This window comes from Mixophyes fleayi, chromosome 1 (assembly GCF_038048845.1).
Source record: "Mixophyes fleayi isolate aMixFle1 chromosome 1, aMixFle1.hap1, whole genome shotgun sequence".
Taxonomy (NCBI): Eukaryota; Metazoa; Chordata; class Amphibia; order Anura; family Limnodynastidae; genus Mixophyes; species Mixophyes fleayi.
In genome coordinates, this window is record NC_134402.1 from 311328402 (window position 1) to 311348297 (window position 19896).

The following is a 19896-nucleotide window of genomic DNA, read 5'->3' on the forward strand; positions in this document are numbered from 1 at the left end:
ATTGATTTATGTGCATCCCTGTAAACTGTCTAGATGATTCTGGTCACATAATTTGCAGGTCATGTGTTCATTTTGGGCCATGTGGTGATTTAAGGATAGTTTGGTCTAAATCTATCAAACTGGTCATCCAATCCTGTTAGAGAAGAATATTCTTGCTGACTCCCAAACAGAATCTGAACCATAATATCAATATTAAAATTAAGCAGGAGGGGCCTAAGTGATGAAATCTTATCCTAACTTACCTTGTGTGATTTTCCCTGGACTGGTTAGCAGACAGAGATGTGCATTTAATACGTTCTCTGTCTTAAAACCACAGGTAACACAGAGAATATAAAGCTTGGTGGATCTGGTGATTCAGGTGATCCCCAGATTCTCTCTCCATCTGCCTGTTTGTCAAAAGACCCTTCCTCATGAAATTTCAATTCAAGCAAATGAGAAACCCTGTCAGTGTGGGTATGGGGGGGGGGGGGGTATCTGCTCAGGGAGTTAAACACATATGAAGCATTTGCTGGATCCACTAAGCACTGGTAGGTAGAGATCTGTGTTTTATTTTAGGTCACTTAATACCACCCAATACTACAAATTATGTTTTAGGTGAAATAAACATTTTTAAGTTAAATTGAATAAAGTAGTAAGCAGACAATGAATCTAGTGATAGGGGAGCATTGTCGTCTGAAATCTCAGAACTATAACATATGAAGAACACTAAGAGGTCTGGCTTCACAAGCACATTCACAAATTCCTTCCTTTCTTTCAGGTCTACATGTCTGCAAGTGAGGAGAGCCTGGTGGCCTATGCTAGGCGGTACAGGAGCTGTCTTACGAGAACTACCATATAGGTGTTGAAACATCAATCAGACATGATAGAAGGAAAGGCTACGAGTGTAGGTATCTTCTTTATTATATAATGTAAATCATTTTAGAATCCTTTATCTTTTATTTGGAGGTTTTAAATATTTCTTGCCGTCTTTAAATTTTCCAACCCCCTGTTTTCTCCCAGCTACAGTGTCTGACCAGCTCTCCTTCCAGTCTTTACAGTCATGCATGGACATGACTACAGATTGTGTATGCAACCAAAGAGGAGCAGAAATGCTCACTGTCAGCTAATATAACACTAGAAATGAGACTTTACTGTGTAAATGATGGCAATACCTCTAATACTTTATCTGCTATGAAATCACCCCTGAGATCAGTGGGAGAGTATATGAAAGAAGAACAGAACCAATGGAGTCATTACATGGAAGTAGGGAACAGGCAGTGCACTGAAAGTATAAGGGTTTTGATGAGTTAAGTTAAATGGAAGAAATGTTAGGGGAAGGCAATGTAGGGTTAAACATTTAGCAACCAATCCAATTCTAGTTATACTTTTCTACATAAATAATAACTAAAATCTGATTGGTTGTTATGAGCAACAACTTTTAACTTTTTAGAAGTATGATTCATCTACCTCTGTGTATTATTATGTGTTTTCAAATTTGCTCAGTATAAACCATTGTTCACAGAGTAACCGGTTTTCTCTCTCTTCTAAGACGAGCAGATCACAAGTTTCCTTCCCAGATATCTCAACCTCCTGGAGGAAAGACAACATGGTCTGCTCAAGTAAACAGGTATTTTTTGAGATACCTTTATCTTCTCATTCAACTCCCCACCTCACACTGTGGATATCACCAGCACATTCACAAATTCCTTCCTTATCATTAGCAGCCCCATGTAACATAGAGCAATGAGGCTAAATTATGATTGGTTGCACTCTATGATTTGTGCACTCAAATGTTCATTAATAAGTCAGAAAGATAGAAAGTCTGACAGAAAGAGGTATGATGCTACAATTTCATGGATACACAGTGTCTGTCTTCTGTTGTACAGTGCTTGTGTTAGAGAATCCTGATTCAACATGTTCAACATAACAATCACTTACGGCTTGACTAAATTACTCACTCCTCTGAGACAAGTCTCTCAGAATAGTATCCAGATACAAATGTCCCTCTGTCCACTTGTCTGCAAGTGAGGAGAGCCTGGTGGCCTATGCTAGGAGGTACAGGAGCTGTCTTATGAGACAGTAATTATGTTAGATTTTAAGATTGTGTCTCTTGCCTCAGATATGTCACTAGTACCTATTAAATTAAAAGCTTAATTTCACATCAGTCTTAGTAAAAAAAAGTGGCAGCTTCCTTGGTGTGCAGGTAAATTTGAAAGTTAAACTAAAGACCATTAATGAAAGAATTTGTTATACTAACAAGTTTGGGTGTAGAAAACATGTGAAATGTATATGCAGCGTAATTGATAACTGCCATATAGATGAGAAAAGGTTCAGACATGATTGAAGGAAAGGCTACGAGTGTAGGTATCTTTTCCACTAAAAAATGCTGCTTTATTATATACTTTAAATAATTTCATAATCTTTTATCTTTTATTTGGAGTTTTTAAATATTACTTGCCTTTTTTAATTTTTCAAACTCCCTGTTTTCTCCCAGCTACAGCCACAGTATCTGACCAGCTCTTCTTCCAGTCTTCACAGTCATGCAAAGGACATGACTACAAATTGTGTATGCAACCAAAGCATTTAAGTAAAGAGGAGCAGAAATGCTCACTGTCACCTAATATAACACTAGAAATGAGCCTTTACTGTGCAAATGGCGAGAAGACCTCCCAGACCTAGAGGAGAGCAGCAGAGTGACTTGGGGAAAGGATTCCCTCTTTAGTCAGGTCCAGTTTGTTAAGACTAGAGATGGGCGGGCTCGGTTCCCCGAGAACCGAAACCGCCCGAACTTTGGCTATCTGAGTACCGAGCAGAGGAGGCTCGGTACTCTCCCGCCCGCTCGGAATCCAAATCGAGGCCGAACATCATCGTGACGTCGTCGGATCTCGGGGCTCGGTCCTCGCGATACTTGAAGATTATAAATACACGCCTACACAGCAATCCATCGCCATTTGACAGAGGGAGTGAGCAGGGTGTAGTCACAGGCTGATAAGAGCAGGGACAGAGAATACAACATTCTGATTCCAATTGTGCTAACAAAAATCACTAGAGAAGAGAGGAGGATAGAGTTTGTTTGTTTTTTTTCAATATTTCGCACTCAAAGTGCTTTTTGGGGGTCCCCCATTATTTTGCCTAAATATTTCTGGCTGTCAAAATTACTATCTGTCAGCAGTATCTACCAAATAATTTTTAGCACTCCCCAGTGCTTTTGGGGTGTCCCCCATAATTATGCATAAATATTTCTAGCTGTCAAAATTTCTATCTGTCAGCAGTATCTACCAAATAATTTTTAGCACTCCCCAGTGCTTTTGGGGTGTCCCCCATAATTGTGCATAAAAATTTCTGGCTGTCAAAATTTCTATCTGTCAGCAGTATCTACCAAATAATTTTTAGCAGTCCCCAGTGCTTTTGGGGTGTCCCTCATAATTGTGCATAAATATTTCTGGCTGTCAAAATTACTATCTGTCAGCAGTATCTACCAAATAATTTTTAGCACTCCCCAGTGCTTTTGGGATGTCCCCCATAATTGTGCATAAATATTTCTGGCTGTCAAAATTACTATCTGTCAGCAGTATTTACCAAATATTTTTTAGCACTCCCCAATGCTTTTGGGGTGTCCCTCATAATTGTGCATAAATATTTCTGGCTGTCAAAATTACTATCTGTCAGCAGTATTTACTAAATAATTTTTAGCACTCCCCAGTGCTTTTGGGGTGTCCCTCATAATTGGTCATAAATATTTGTAGATGTCAAAATTACTATCTGTCAGCAGTATATACCAAATAATTTTTAGCACTCCCCAGTGCTTTTGGGGTGTCCCCCATAACTGTGCATAAATATTTCTGGCTGTTAAAATTATTATCTGTCAGCAGTATCTACCAAATAGTTTTTAGCACTACAAGTGCTTTGGGTTAAGAATGGATTCAAAGCAGTCCACATATGAGCAGAATGAGCAACCAGGTTCTGTCACCAATCCTGATGTTAGTGTTCCCAGTACGTCATCTAGGCAAGGCGATGTCAAACTACACAGTGTTTCGAAATCATTCCAAAAAACACACACCAAAATTTTTTTTAATATGTTGAAGCGAAAAAGAAGTGTAACTGAGCAAAAGTTAAGTGCCGATAAAAAAAAAATTGCCAACATCTCATTCTACACACGCAGTGGCAAAGAGAGAATGAGGCCTTCTCCTTTCTCTATTAGTGGCAGATCTCAAAAAGTTTCCGAGCCTGTAATTTATGCACAACTACTGTTAGGCGTCAAAGCCGAGCTTCAAGATAACAGTAAGGCACTAGAGGATAATGTTTGCTCTGATTCACAAATGACACCAATCCCTGTGGAGAGTCCATCCAACAGTGGTATGTCTAATCTTGAGCATTCTGCTGATGTGTGCCTTAATAGCTCGAGTGTCGCCGGTGATACACAAATTGAGGATGCCACTTTGGAATTAGAAGAGGATGAGGGGGAGATTTATGTAGGCAAAGAGGACGCTAATGAGGATGTTGATGAGGATGAGGTTGTTTGTGTAAGTCCTGCACCAGGGGCAGCAGTTCTGTCACGTGACAAGAAAAAGGCCGTTGTCATGCCTGGGCATAAAACAAAAAAATCCACTTCTTATGTGTGGAATTATTTCTACCCAAATCCAGACAACAATTGTATAGCCATTTGTAGTGTATGTCAAGCCACAGTCAGTCGAGGGAGGGACCTTAACCATCTTGGAACCTCGTCTATCTTACGCCATTTAACGAGAGTTCATGGCAAAGTGTTGGGAAAAGCTGAAAGTTCTTCCAAAAAAATTACAAGCACTCCATCATCAGCTAAGACCCTCCGGTCACCAACTTCCCGACGGCTACAAAATACACCCACCACACCATCCTCATCAATATCCTCAGTAGCGCTCGGAGTTAACCTGGCATCCCAATTATTAAGGCTGGATGACTCCTGCACTATTATTGATTCCTCTGAAGAAAGCGTTAGTCCCACTGCTGCCGCTGCTGTTGCTGCTGCTGGGGTTGAATCGTCAGCCCAGAGGCAGGTCAAGAAAATGAGTAGTCCTACATTTCAGCAAGTAACTGTGAAACAATCATTTGCTAGGGGAAGCAAATATGACAGCAGTCACCCAGTCGCCAAGCGAATCACAGACGCCATGGCTGCAATGTTAGTGTTAGATCTGCGTCCAATCTCCACAATAAACGCAGCTGGTTTTTCACAGTTAATTGAGGTTTTGTGTCTGCGTTACAGAATTCCATCGCGACACCATTTCTTCTGTAAAGCAATTCCACAACTATACCAAAAAGTGTTTAAAAATGTAGAGATTGCGCTGAAAAATGCCATTCTGCCCACTGTCCACTTAACCACAGATATGTGGACAAGTGGAAGTGGCCAAACCAAAGATTATATGACTGAGACAGCCCACTGGGTTGGTCATTTACCTTCACCAACAGAAACAGCAGCAGCAATTACACCACTACGTAACATTTGTCAAAGGCAGGCCACTCTTTGTATCACCGACTTCACTAACAGGCATATAGCTGACAGTTTGTTACGCAAACTGAGAGATGTGATTGATACATGGCTTATACCACTTGGACTCTCCCCAGGGTATGTCATTTCTGATAACGCCAACAATATAGTGCGAGCATTACAGCTGGGTGATTTCCAACACATTCCCTGTTTTGCTCACACCATCAACTTGGTAGTGCAGAGCTTCCTACGAAATAACCGTAAGGTGCAGGAGATGCTTTTGGTGGCCCGTAAAATTTCAGGCCATTTCAGGCATTCAGCCACAGCATGTAGGAGATTACCGCAGCTCCAAGAGCAGTTTAACTTGCCCTGCCACCAACTTGAGCAAGAGGTGGTAACTAGGTGGAATTCCACCCTGTACATGCTTTAGAGGATGGAGGAACAGCGCAAAGCCATCCAAGCGTATTGCACAAGCCATGACATTGGGAAAGGAGGGGGATGTATTTTACTCTTGCACAGTGGGGAATCCTTTTAATGCTGTGCAAGGTGCTGAAACCATTTGAAGTTGTGAAGTGTGAGGTGAGTGCAGACTCTGCTAGTTTGAGCCAAGTTATTCCTTTAATTAGACTATTGGAAAAGCAGCTTGAGAAAATGAAGGAGGAGCTGAAACAAGCAATTCAGCAAAGTATGTTGGCCTTGTCGATCAAGTACTTAATTCGCTTCACAATGATCCTCGAGTTATTAAGATCTTGAACTCGGATCAGTACGTTTTGGCCACTGTACTTGATACAAGGTTTAAGACCTACATTGAGTCTTTACTTGTAAATGAGCGAGATGTGAACTTTTGCAAGGAGCTATTGCTCAGTAAGTTGACTGTTGAACTGGGCCTCAACTTGATGACGTGTCCTCCTTCACTTTCTCAAGCTGCTGCTGCTCGTAAAAAATTAAATTTCCCAAAAAGAAGCAGGGAAGACGCAGGGGCAGACCAGAACAATTTAACATCTGGGTTGGTTTGAAGGATTTCTCAAAAAAATGTGTCACCTTGCCCAAAACTCCATCCAATACGAGTATAAACATGCAAAGGATGATGGAGGATTACTTTCAAGAGGTAGTTGATATGGAAATGTCAGACAGTCCCTTTCCTTACTGGGAAGAAAAGCAGGCCATTTGGAAACCCATGTACAAACTCGCTTTGCAATACTTAAGCTGCCCACCCTCCAGTGTGAACTCTGAACGAGTGTTCAGCACAGCAGGGAACTTAGTCAGTGATCGCCGTAGAAGGTTACTTCCCAAAAATGTGGAGAAAATGATGTTTATAAAAATGAACTACATCTTCTACGAGGAAGGCCTTCACCATCCAAGACATCCAAGCACTGACTGTTCTCTAATGGCGGTTTCAAGCGGCGATGAATTGATAGTCTGTGATGATGATGTACACACTGATGAGGGTGAGGATGAAGCTGAAGATGATGACGATAACATCTTTTTAAAACTTTCTATGTAAGTGTAGGGTGCAATCTACCGCCAAAGAGGAAAGGGACCTGTGGCATTTCCATATCACGTACCATCTTGAAAGGCTGCTGTTTGGGCATTTTCTCCTTAAGGGTAGGGTGTCATAGACAGAGTGACCCCAAAATAGCTTTGTCCATTTCTCTTAATATTGTACAGTCTATAATGGCTGAATTTTTGGGTATTTTATACAAGTGGAGGGGGGCCTAGAGAGACCGAAACCAAACTGGCTTTGTCCATTTCTTTACATATTTAAGTATAAGTGTAGGGTGTAATATACATCCAAAGACGATGGTTGCATTGCCAATATTCATAGATGGAGAGGAATCTGGTTTGTGTGTAGAATTAATGAATGCCTACCAGGAATGAAACTGTTTTTTGGATAATTTATTAGCTTTACAATTACATTACTTATCCTAGAAACAGGTGGAGCACTAAATTTGGTTATTTTAGGGCCAAAAACATTGATTTTTAATGAAAATAGCAAAACAAAACCAAACAAAACCAAAACCAAAACACGCAAAGGCGGTTTTGCAAAACGAAAACACGAAGGTAATCCAGATCCAAAACCAAAAACAAAACCAAAACACGGGGGTCAGTGAGCATCTCTAGTTAAGACTGATGTGTTGCTGTACTGTCAGAATAGGTGCAACAGACCTTAAAATATAATTTAATACAATATGCACAGTTTCAGTATTTATTATATTGTAAATGAATGCATTATTTATATTGAGAACAGGGCAACATACTTATCCAGGCAATAAAATAGGGATTGTTCTTCCTTGTTATTTATTGAATAATATTCTTTAACATCTTCTATGGCAATTATTGTAGTTGTTTAAAAAGAATGATTTATTGTAAGTAACTAATGACCAAATGGCCAAATGGCAATTATGTGATAGAAAACCAAACATATATGTCATTTTGTGATTGAAGAGTAGGTCTAATACTTTATCTGCTCTGAAATCACCCCTGAGATCAGTGGGAAAGTAGATAAAACAAGAAGAACAGAAACAATGGAGTCATTACATGGAAGTAGGGAACAGGTAGTGCAATGAAAGTATAAGGGTTTTGATGGGTTACGTTAAATGGAAGAAATGTTAGAGGGCAAGTAATGAAGGGTTAAACATTTAGCAACCAATCAGATTCTAGTTACACTTTTCTACATATATGATTAATCTACCCCTGTGTATTATTATGTGTTTTAAAATTTGCTCAGTATAAACCGTTGTTCACAGAGTAACCGGTTTTCTCTCTTTTCTAAGACGAGCAGTTCACAAGTTTCCTTCCCAGATATCTCAACCTCCTGGAGGAAAGACCACATGGTCTGCTCAAATAAACAGGTATTTATCTTTTCATTCGACTCCCCACCTCACACTGTGGGTATCAGCAGCACATTCACAAATTCCGTCCTTATCATTAGCAGCCCCATGTAACATAGAGCAATGAGGCTAAATTATGATTGGTTGCACTCTATGATTTGTGCACTCAAATGTTCATTAATAAGTCAGAAAGATAGAAAGTCTGACAGAAAGAGGTATGACGCTACAATATCATGGATACACAGTGTTTGTCTTCTGTTGTACAGTGCTTGTGTTAGAGAATCCTGATTCAACATGTTCAACATAACAATCACTTACGGCTTGACTAACTTACTCACTCCTCTGAGACAAGTCTCTCAGAATAGTATCCAGATAAAAATGTCCCTCTGTCTACTTGTCAGGTCTACATGTCTGCAAGTGAGGAGAGCCTGGTGGCCTATGCTAGGAGGTACAGGAGTTGTCTCTAGTTAGAAAGTCTTAGAAAAAAAATTAGTTTTGAAGCCTTCCAATCAGTCTCTTAAACACTTTATTTCATAATCCGGTATATGATTAAAACAAACAATAAGTCTGTGCCTTAGTAATTATACATATGTTCTAGAAGTATAGGAAGTATGGGAAATTGATAGGCATTAATGCAGTGAAACTCATCGGAAACAGACGAGATGCGAGACCAGATAATGTCTTGGTTTTGCACCAGTGAGCCAAGAAGGTTTGTCCTGTGGACATCCAGATGCACTCCTACTCTCCAGTCTTGGGAGAGGCTTCCACAAACTAGAAGTGCACCTTGGGGTCCTGGAGGCGGTATGCTCTGAACAGACACACTGTGTAAAATGTAAACATTAGATAAAAAGACCACCTTCTCAGTTTTTTGTCTTTTTTTTTAACTTACACAAGTTTTTTTAGGCACTTTCCTAGTAGGTTTCTCCTCGGCCTTTGAGGCTCGAATCTACTCCCTTTACTCTCTTCTTTATTCTTCTTTCCTTTATTCTTCTTTCCCTCCCTTTTCACTCCCTGTTCCCGACCTCCTAACCCCTCCCCCCTGGTACTTCAGTCTGAGGGTTAACATTTTTATTCTTTGTGTTTCTCCTTAGAATATCGATCATGACCTTTACAACACTCTCCCTTAATGTTAAAGGGTTAAACACACCTCAAAAACGCTCTATGTTATTCCACACGTTACGAAAACTTAATGGTGATATCATTTTTTTACAGGAGACTCATTTCAAGGCGGGTGGCCATCCCTCCCTGTCCTCAAGAAGATACCCTGATGCCTATTATTCCTCTCATTCTACAAAGAGGAATGTTGCCATTCTTCTCCGCAGTTCAGTTCCGTTTGTCGTGTCAGCAGTTAAGGACGACCCTGAGGGCTGGTTTTTCTTCTTGACGGGAAAGATTGGTCATCTAGATATAACCTTTGCCAACGTTTACGCGCCAAATACAGGTCAGACAGCTTTTTTCACACACTTTTTCTCGGAACTACATCATTTCCGTAAGGGTTTGCTTTTACTCGGGGGTGACTTTAACACCGTTATGTCCCCCCTCCTAGACAGATCCGCTTCTAGGCACTCCTCCCCCCCCTATCTTCACATACAAAACATCTGCAAAAACAAGTGACTGAGGCCGGTCTATTTGATATCTGGCGAGCGTTATACCCCTCATCGCGGGATTACACATTTTACTCTTTTCCCCACCAGACCTACTCTCAAATTGATATGTTTATGGGTTTCTCAAACATCTTCCAACACATAACTAGGGCTGATATAGTTCCCAACACGTGGTCAGACCACTCTATATTATCATTAACGGTTGACCTTTTTCAGAACTCTCGGGGTAGAACCTCCTGGAAACTGAACGAGACTCTTCTTAAACTCCCTGGGTTTAAAGATCTCATATCTGATTCTATCACAAAATATTTTGAAATCAATTCAGACCCAGAGATTCAGATCTCCACTATATGGGAAGCCCATAAGGCAGTCATATGGGGGGATATCATTCAGTTTGCCTCCTGCCGAAAAAAAGAACGTAATGAGACGCTTGATAAACTTACTCTTCAACTCAAAAATTTGTAAACAACACATAAGGAGTCTAACTCCCACTCAGTTTTTAAGGAAATACAAAAGACTAGAGGCGAAATTCAGTCAATCCTCGCAGAGAGAACGGAGCGCCAGCTTAGATGGCTTAATCAAACATTTTTTGAAAAAGGCAACAAGGCCGATTCTCTTTTGGCCAGGAGACTGAGAGCCAAACGGGGCTCCCAAATAATTAATTCAATTAGAAACAAAAGAGGGGACCTATCTTATGACCCTAGGACCATAAACGAAACATTCCACAAATATTATGAAAATTTGTATAATCTTCATAAGGACCAAACCTCACTTAAAGCCTCCAGTCAAGCTATCAATACCTACCTAGATAACTGTTCTCTTCCTTCCCTATCCTCCAGCCAAGCTTCTACTCTTAACGAGGTTATCTCCAGCGAAGAAGTAACCCTGGCACTAAAGTCACAGAAGAACTCCAAAGCCCCCGGTCCTGATGGCTTTATGATGCTTTATTATAAAACATTCTCCAAAGAACTAGTCCCCCATCTGACGCATCTGTTTAATTACATTATGACGGGGGGTAAATTTCATACGGAATCCACGCGCTCCACTATAGTGGTGATTCCTAAACCTAACAAGGACCCAACCTGTTGCCCCAGCTACCGACCTATTTCACTAATCAACGCTGACATTAAACTTTTTGCCAAAATTTTGCCAAATCGTTTAAACGCCTATTTACCAACACTGGTCTTCCCAGACCAAGTAGGTTTTTTCCCCACCAGGCAGGCTTTAGACAACACTAGACGCACTATAGACATCATCGCCCATATTAACCAGAACAAGATCCCGTCAGTGGTTTTGGCGTTAGACGCCAAAAAGGCCTTTGATAGACTCTCATGGCCTTTCATGTTCAGCACGTTAAGTCATTTCGGTTTAAACGGGGCCTTTCTCTCGGCCATTCAAGCTCTATATCACCGCCCCACCTCATCGGTACTGATCAATGGGGTCCTATCCCAGACTTTTCCATTAGACAATGGCACTAGACAGGGGTGTCCCTTGTCCCCCCTCTTATACGCTCTATGCATAGAACCTTTAGCCGCCGCTATCAGAAGAAACCCGGACATATCAGGGATTCAAATTGGTCCTCGCCATTTTAAAATTTCCTTATTCGCTGATGATGTACTACTAACACTCGCAAACCCCCTTATTTCGCTACCAAATCTTCTTAAAGAACTTAAAGAATATGGATCCTTATCAAACTATAAAATAAATAACTCCAAATCGGAAGCCCTTTCGCTCCAAGTCCCTAGTGTCACTAAAAATATACTCGAATCTTCGTTCGATTTTCAGTGGCGCCCAAAGGCGCTACGATACTTAGGGGTTAGATCACAAAAGAATACAAACAACTATTCCACGCCAACTACACCCCCTTATTTGATTCAATAAAAAGAGACCTAGCCAGATGGGACTCGCTTTTTGTCTCCTGGTTTGGTAGGATTAGTGTTATAAAAATGAACGTTCTGCCTAGAGTCTTATACCTTTTCCAGACTTTACCAATCCCAATCCCAATCCCAGGTACTTTCCTAGCGAACCTGAAATCTTTATGCGGTACATTTATCTGGCAAGGGAAAAAATCGAGACTCAAAAGGTCTTGCTTAGCTAAATCTACTCAGTCAGGGGGATACGGGCTTCCACTCTTTGAACGCTACTATCATGCAGTTAACCTTAGTCATATAATTTCCTGGCAGTCTGCTCCGGGGATCAAGAGATGGGTCGACCTAGAGAATGCACATACACCTGAATTCGCTCCCCTGGCTCCCCAGAGCTCAAAGGCCGGCCTCAGTGTATTCGCACCCCTCCATACAGTTCACACTCAACTTGTGGGACAAGCTCCATAGAAAGTGGGAGCTAACCTCATTTCCTTCTCCTCTTACACCATTGTGGCATCACCCGGATTTTCCGGCAGGAAACATGCGGTCATTCTCGCGCCCCTGGCAAGAGGCGGGTATCACCCAGTTTTCTCACATTTTGGGAGATTTTGCTCCTCGGACTTTCCCGGATCTAAGAGAAAAAAAGGGCCTTCCTTCGTCCTTACACTTTGCTTACACTCAAATCCGAGGCTTTACTCAATCACTCTGTAGATCTTCCAAGCTACGTAGCCTTACTCCTTTTGAGAGGAGCTGTGTGTATAGGCCAGGAGCTTCAGGACTAATATCTTTGGTATATCATAATTTCCTGGAACCAAAAACTGACACTGCGGAATCGTTTGAGGCGGCATGGCTTCGGGATACTGGTAGAGTTCTGGATCAGGAGGGATGGTCCCGGCTAAGGGTGAGAATCTCCAAAATCTCCATTAACACCTCAATACAAGAAAACACATTTAAAGTATATACAAGATGGTATCTAGTGCCTTCAAAGCTTCATATAATATATCCTGGCACTTCAGATTCATGTTGGAGAGGGTGTGGGGAGGTGGGCTCATTCTACCACATCTGGTGGACATGCCCTAGTGTCTCAAATTTGTGGTCCCAGGTGGCTGACCTAATGACAAGAATCTTAGATGTTGAGGTGTTACCTGACCCAATGGTTATGCTGCTTTGCTCCCGGGTCAAAGGCCTAACTAAACAGGCAGACAGACTTGTTCAACACGTTTGTGCCGCTACTCGCCTCCAAATAGCGAAGGAATGGAAGTCCCTTCATTCACCCAGCCTCCAAAGTGTAGTCTCTCGTGTGTGGTACATGGCCTCTATGGAATACATCACCAGCCTCCTCCACGACAAAATTATAAATTTCAACAAGGTGTGGAATTTTTGGTACTCTTTTCACCAAGCAAATATGCCCGCTACCTAAAAGGCTATTTCCTCAGAAGCCCTTACCAGGTCCCACCCCTCACCCCCCTCCTTTTTCCTCCTCTTTTTCTCCTCTATCTCTTTCTCTAAAAAAATAAAAAATAAAAGCAGCATCGACATAGAGTTCCAAGGCAGTTGAGTCCTCCACCATCCTTGGTTGGGTCAGCCTATTTCCTTTCTATGGGTTTACTTACTGCTTCTTTTTATGTTTAGGATTACGTGTAACAATATGTCAATGGCCTGACTTCTCGTTTCTCAATGGACATGTTTTGGCCCTTATGTTCAAATGTTTTTCTTTTTTTGTTATTATCTGTTATGTGGAACTTATGCTTTTTGCATAAATAAAGAGTTTAAAAAAAAAAAAGACCACCTTCTACCTATTTATATCCACACCTTTCGTTAAATCAATTTCTTCAGTCTGCAAAAATACTGCTTGGTTTAGCCTAATATATGGCTTTAGCTACTCATAAGAGTGAAAGGACATAAGGCTTGTTGTTATTACGAATGGCACTTTGGTTGCTTTGAAACTTTGTATTACATTGGACAATATGTGGCTCCTCCAAAGCCCAACAGCATAATATGCTAGTGAATTGATAGGTGTAATATTGTGTCAGTACAATAAATGTCTGCCTGCACTATGTGCATGTGATGGGTACACAATAATATGATATCTCATTAAACTATTTCAGTAAATACTCAGGTAACAGAAAATTTGCTTCACTTTTAATACAAAAATGGACTTAAAAATAAAGCATGTAAACATTTTACTTTGGACAAAGTTCAAATCTGCTAACTGATTGCCAAAGGGCTTCAGCCATGATAGACAGAAGAGTTGGTGCTACAGACATCTTATACATTCAAGGTCACTGTTTTCAATTTAATTAGCATTCAAATTATAATATATAAGTAAAGAATTGTTATTTTCTTTGGGCTATTCTCTAACTATCTCTCTGGCCTGGTGTAACAGGGTCATACATTATTTCTATATCTTTGCTTTGGCAAATCCTAATCTATTGCGTAGCAACTAATAAATAAATAAACTAAATAAATAATATGATCCTGGAAGGCACTATTGTTTGGTGTAATATGATCCTGGGGCACTATAATTTGGCATAATATGATTGAATTTAGGGCACTATTGTTATGAGTTTGGTGCAATATGATCTGGGAGCACCTCTAGGCACCCTCTCCCTAGACGTTGCTAGCCACGCCCGTCTGGTTGCGAGCTGCGGCACAGAGAATCCCTCCCTCGGTTTCCATGGGTGTATACCCTCATGAAAGGTTCTGCCCAATCCTATGGGTAAGTGAGCTGAACTGAACACACTGTGCCACCTAAGAGAGTACTGAGCTAATATCAGATAATCATTGGCAACAGAATTTCCTACTGCGTCATCTTGCTGTGTCTTATAATATCCGAAAATGCATTTTATCCTCATTATGGTAGTATTTAAGGATTTTATTCTTGTTATGAAACCATGTTTCATGTTTATGATCTAATTCTACTGCAGAACAGTTGTACTCTCACACCTGACAGTGCTGCCGCTTTTGCAATATTTCAGCAATGGTGTCTTTCTTAATTTTTCTTGCACCCCAGTTTGTAGTTCTTTACATTCATTAAAGAGAGCACAATACTGCTTACTGTGACAGGCTCTGCTTTGTGTTGCATTAGCCTCACCTGCCACTGATGACCAATAGGGTTACGAATAATTGAGTCAACGCTGCCTACTTTTGTGTTGGTCCCACCCACAGGTTGTTTGGTCCCGACCATGTGAGGCCACTTTCAGAAATTTTTCCAGGGGCACTTTAAGTTCCCAATCCACCCCTGGGTAGAGCTACCTGTTGGCTAGTATAAGAAAGGTTAAGGTATTGCATTGTATTCTTGTACATTCACTATATTTCATCTGCTTTAAAGAGATACTTTTAAAATACAGTTTATATAAGATATATTCTATTTTGGTATATATAAAGCCTAATTAGACATGAAAATCCTTTGAGAACATGCGCCCAATCAATAAAAGTGCCGGTGTGGCTTTCAAATACCAATTTGCCTATTGCTGTCTCTTTCTGTGTGTGCCTGTGGTTTTATTAGTAGGGTTGGCGGGTTCCTTGGTCTCCCTCTGGTGTTCCTTTTCAAGAACACTACCCAATGAAGAGCCTACTGCTCTCAGACCAAGGTGGAGACACTGCGCTAACTGAGAATAGAAGTAAAGGAAACACCAGAGAACAGATAACTTTTATGGGAACTTTTTACCCCAAGGACTACACACAGGACACACGGTCATCCCCTAAGGTTAGAGGAGAGAACATTTTACAACCAGAAAAGGATGGGGTTCTTTACAGTACGGGCAGTCAAGATATGGAATTTACTGTCGGGGAAGGTTGTGATGGCAGATTCAATAGATATGTTTAAGAAAGGGTTAGACAATTTTTTAGCGGAAAAGTGTATCCAGGGATACGACCGTTAATTAAAATGAAGGATAGTGGTGGATACAGGTAAAAAATAGGACTGCAATATTGGGATTTTTGTCCCGATTGAAACAGATTGACGGTTACTTAATCTGGATCAATTTGAAATATAAGAGAGGGATCACAGGAGATCCAAAATAGGTTGAACTTGATGGCTGGTGTCTTTTTTCAACCTCATCAACTATGTTACTCTATACACTTTACGTAGATACCCAGCTGATCTACAGAAAGAGGGTGCTAGTCTAATACTAATCCACAGCAGCATAATCAGAAATAGCAGAGCATATAGAAATATACAGAGCATATAGAAATAAACAGAGAATATAGCAATATGCAGAGCATATATAAAGAACATAGAGAGATGAGTGAACTGGTTAGTACAAGTTTAAATATCAGTTTGATTCAACTGAAAACTGGTAAGTCACATGATCCCTGGGAATGCTGATAAGTGACATGATCCCTGGGAATGCTGGGAAGTCACATGGTCCCACGATAATCACCATGGTTACATGGCAGACTGATTTCATTTTTATTGCTGTGACAGAAGAGACTGCGGTAGATTTACCAAAATCCCTAAAAAATGAAAAGTGGAGATATTGCACATGGCAACCCATTTTTCTAGAATTTACTAGATTAACATTAACTAGAAACTGATTGATTGTTATGAGCAACACTTGCATTTTCCTTTTATAAACGTTTCAAAAAACTACCCCTATGACAATTTACTGATAAAATTAAAATGAGCAGTAACGCCATAGAAACCACATCTTTGTTTTCATTTTCATTTTCTGACTTAAAAGATAAAATAAAGGAAATTGCTGTCTGGTTGTTTTCCTTACTGCACATTGAACTTTTTTAATTTGTCAGTCATATAACTCATACACCTACACTGCCTCATACTTATTATCCTATAATTCTATTCTATTGTTTCAGTTATAATCAGGGGATTATCAGCCCAACATGACTGGTCCCCAACAAAGTCACTGGAGAGTAGAAGAATTGATAAGGGAGAGGTGAGTGAGAGGAAGGGAGAAAGTTGGGATACCTACTGGGATATATATCATTTCTTGTTTGCCTGTTAGCCATTTTAGTTCCTAAAATGTACTGCAGATCATCTGTCCATTTTCTGAGATTTTAGAAACTATATCTTAAAAAATGGATCTCTATATTTGAGATTCATCCTGGTATTTGCTGTCAGTGTAGCCAGAATGTCATGTTTTTTTTAATGTTTCAGTAATGGGATAACGGGGTATTTTTCCGTTTTTTTTGTTGCTGAAAATAGTAGTTTTTTTTTTACAGTTTTATTTATTTAATTTTTTGCTTTTTTATTTAATATAGATGTAACATAATAATGTGGTCGGTAGTCAGGGTTGATATTTAATACTGTAATCGTTTTTATTTTTAGATAAAAGGGGAAATTTATGTGAAGTATCTTTTCAAATAAAATATTTACCTTCTTTAAATCCCTAATACATTTAGAATTATTTATTTTTGTTGTTTAAATATGGAGCTTACTAAAAGATGAAGAGTCAGTTAATCAGCTAAGCTTATTGATTTGTCAATGTGAAACAACCAAAGAAGATGATTTACATTATCAGACATTCAAACAGGAAAAATGAGGATCAAACAAGTGCACTTCTTTCTTGGCAGTGGCCAAACAACTGCACTGTATTTTTTAAAAGGGCAATAAGGATAAAACTCAATCCTCATACTTGATAACAGGATGAGGATGCCGGAAGAGAAAGTAAAGTAGATGCCATGGACCTCAACCCAAGAATTCAGAGGCAGAAAGATAGTGCAAACAAATTTGCAGCTTTCCTATAAATAGTGTACCCGAAGGAAGTAGGTTAAAGTACTGTGTGTAAGGTAAATTAAAATATTTGACATACACCAATCAGACACAACATTAAAACTACTTGTCTAATATCGTGTAGGTCCCCCTCGTTCCGCGCAAACACCTCTGACCCATTGAGGCATCATAATCATCATCAGCGCCGTACAGAGAACTGACTCACATCAGCGCCTGTCCCATTGAAACATACAGTCTAAATTCCCTAACACACAAACACACAGAGAGAAAGAGAGATTAGGGTCAATTTGATAGGAGACACTAGAATGTTTTTGGACTGTGGGAGGAAACCAGGGCACCCGGAGGATACCCACGCAACCATGGGGAGTATATACAAACTCCACACAGATAGGGCCATGGTTGGAAATTGAACTCTTGACCCCAGTGCTGTAAGGCAGAAGTGCTAACCACTATGCCACTGTGCTGCCGACTCCACGCGACCTCTGAAGATGTCCCGTGGTATCTGGTACCATGATGATAGTAGCAGATCTTTTAACTCCTCTAAGTTGCGAGGTAGGTCTTCCATGGCTCGGACTTGTTTGTCCAGCACATCGCACAGATGCATATTCGGATTGAAATCTGAGGAACTTGGAGTCCAATTCAACACCTTCAACTCTTTTTCATGTTCCTCAAACCATTCCTGAACAATTTTTGCAGTGTGGCAGGGCACATTATCCTGCTGAAAGAGCCCACTGCCATCAGGGAATACCGTTGCCATGAAGGAGTTTACTTGGTCTGCAACAATGTTTGGGTAGGTGGTACGTGTCAAAATAACGTCCACATGAATGCCAGGACCTAAGTTTTCCAAGCACAACTTTGCCCAGAGAATCACACTTCCTCCACTGGCTTGCCTTGTTCCAATAGTGCATCCTGGTGCCATCTCTTCCCCACATAAACAACACATGCGCAGACGTCCACATGACGTAATAGAGAACCTGATGCATTTGACCATGCCACTTTCTTCCATTGCTCCATGGTCCAGTTCTGCTGCTCACAAACCCATTTCAGACGCTTTCAGCGATGGACAAGGGTCAGAAGCGGCACTCAGAATGGACTTCCGCTACGTAGCCCCATTTACAGCAGACTGCAATGCACTGTGTTTTGACACCTTTTCTATCATAACCAGCATTAACATTTTCAGCAACTTGTGCTACAGTAGCACTTCTGTGAGATTGGACCAGACAGGCTAGACATCGCTCCCCATGTGCATCAATGAGCCTTGGTCGTCCATAACTATGTTGCCAGTTCACTGGTTGTACTTCCTTGGACCACATTTGATAGGTACTAACCACTGCATATGGGAACACCTCACAAAACTTGTCATTTTGGAGATGCTCTGACCCAGTCATCTAGCCATCACAATTTGGTCCTTGTCAAAAGTCGCTCAGTTCCTTAGGTTTGCCATTTTTCCTGCTTCCAACACATCAACCTCAAGAACTGACTGTTCACTTGCTGCCTAATATATTCCACGCCTTGACAGGTGCCATAACGAGATAATCAATGTTATTCACTTTACTTGGCAGTGGTTTTAATATTGTGGCTGATCAGTGTATAACAAGTTGGCGATAGTTCACAATAAGATAAAGAAGAAATGGCACACTGGACCCTCACTAGTGTTGTCTCACATCTTCCATGACGGCATGAGCCAACCTTCATAACCTTATATATACATCTGCCAACAAGGATGATTGTGTGTTACATCTACCATGGTAAGAGTTTGCACACAACAATGTCTTCACAGAATTAAATCCAAACTGTCTAAAGGTTCCATCTTCAGTTCATGATTAATATAAAAGATTCATATATAATGTACACCAGATGATATCTTGTACCTACGAGATTACATAACATATTTCTAGCTTCCTCTCCACTATGATGGCGGAGTTGTGGACATAGAGGAGATTTTATCCACATCTGTGGTACTGTTCCAATATTTTACATTTTTGGAGGGAAATTCATGAATGATTGAACAGGTATTATACAGTAAATTCAGACTGTCTCCTTGGCTCACTCTCTCATGCCTTCCTATTCCTGGTTTGAGTGCACATTCTGGTAAATGTGCATTCCATATTTTAAATACAGCCAAACGTTCTATAGCTATATATTGGAAGGATCCGTATCCTCATCCCACCCCCTCCACAGGGCCATCTTAACAACATTATGGGCCCCCGGGCAAAGCAGTGCACCGGGGCCCCTAGATATAGATATAGATATATAGATGTATACAGATACAGATATAGATATAGATATATAAAGATAGAGATAGATAGATGTACTTGGTCAGTGACCCTTGTAGGTTTTTTTTGCGGGTTCTTTTCATTTGCAGGATTATTTATTCTCATTAAGAGCCGTGCCTTCGGGGCCCCCTTGCCCGTGGGGCCCCCGGGCAGCTGCCCATAGATGGCCCTGCCCCTCCAGCATG

General features: G+C 40.6%; 1 protein-coding gene and 1 long non-coding RNA gene across 11 annotated transcripts in view; both read left to right on the forward strand.

Annotated features, from left to right (window-relative positions):
• The window catches only part of LOC142158068 (uncharacterized), a 225462-nt gene that overhangs the window by 187244 nt on the left and 18322 nt on the right, over positions 1 to 19896 (forward strand). The window lies entirely within an intron of this gene.
• On the forward strand, positions 734 to 8715 carry LOC142158124 (uncharacterized). The gene is made up of 3 exons (XR_012692728.1): positions 734 to 883; positions 1529 to 1606; positions 8215 to 8715. It is a non-coding gene; the product is annotated as an uncharacterized LOC142158124 (long non-coding RNA).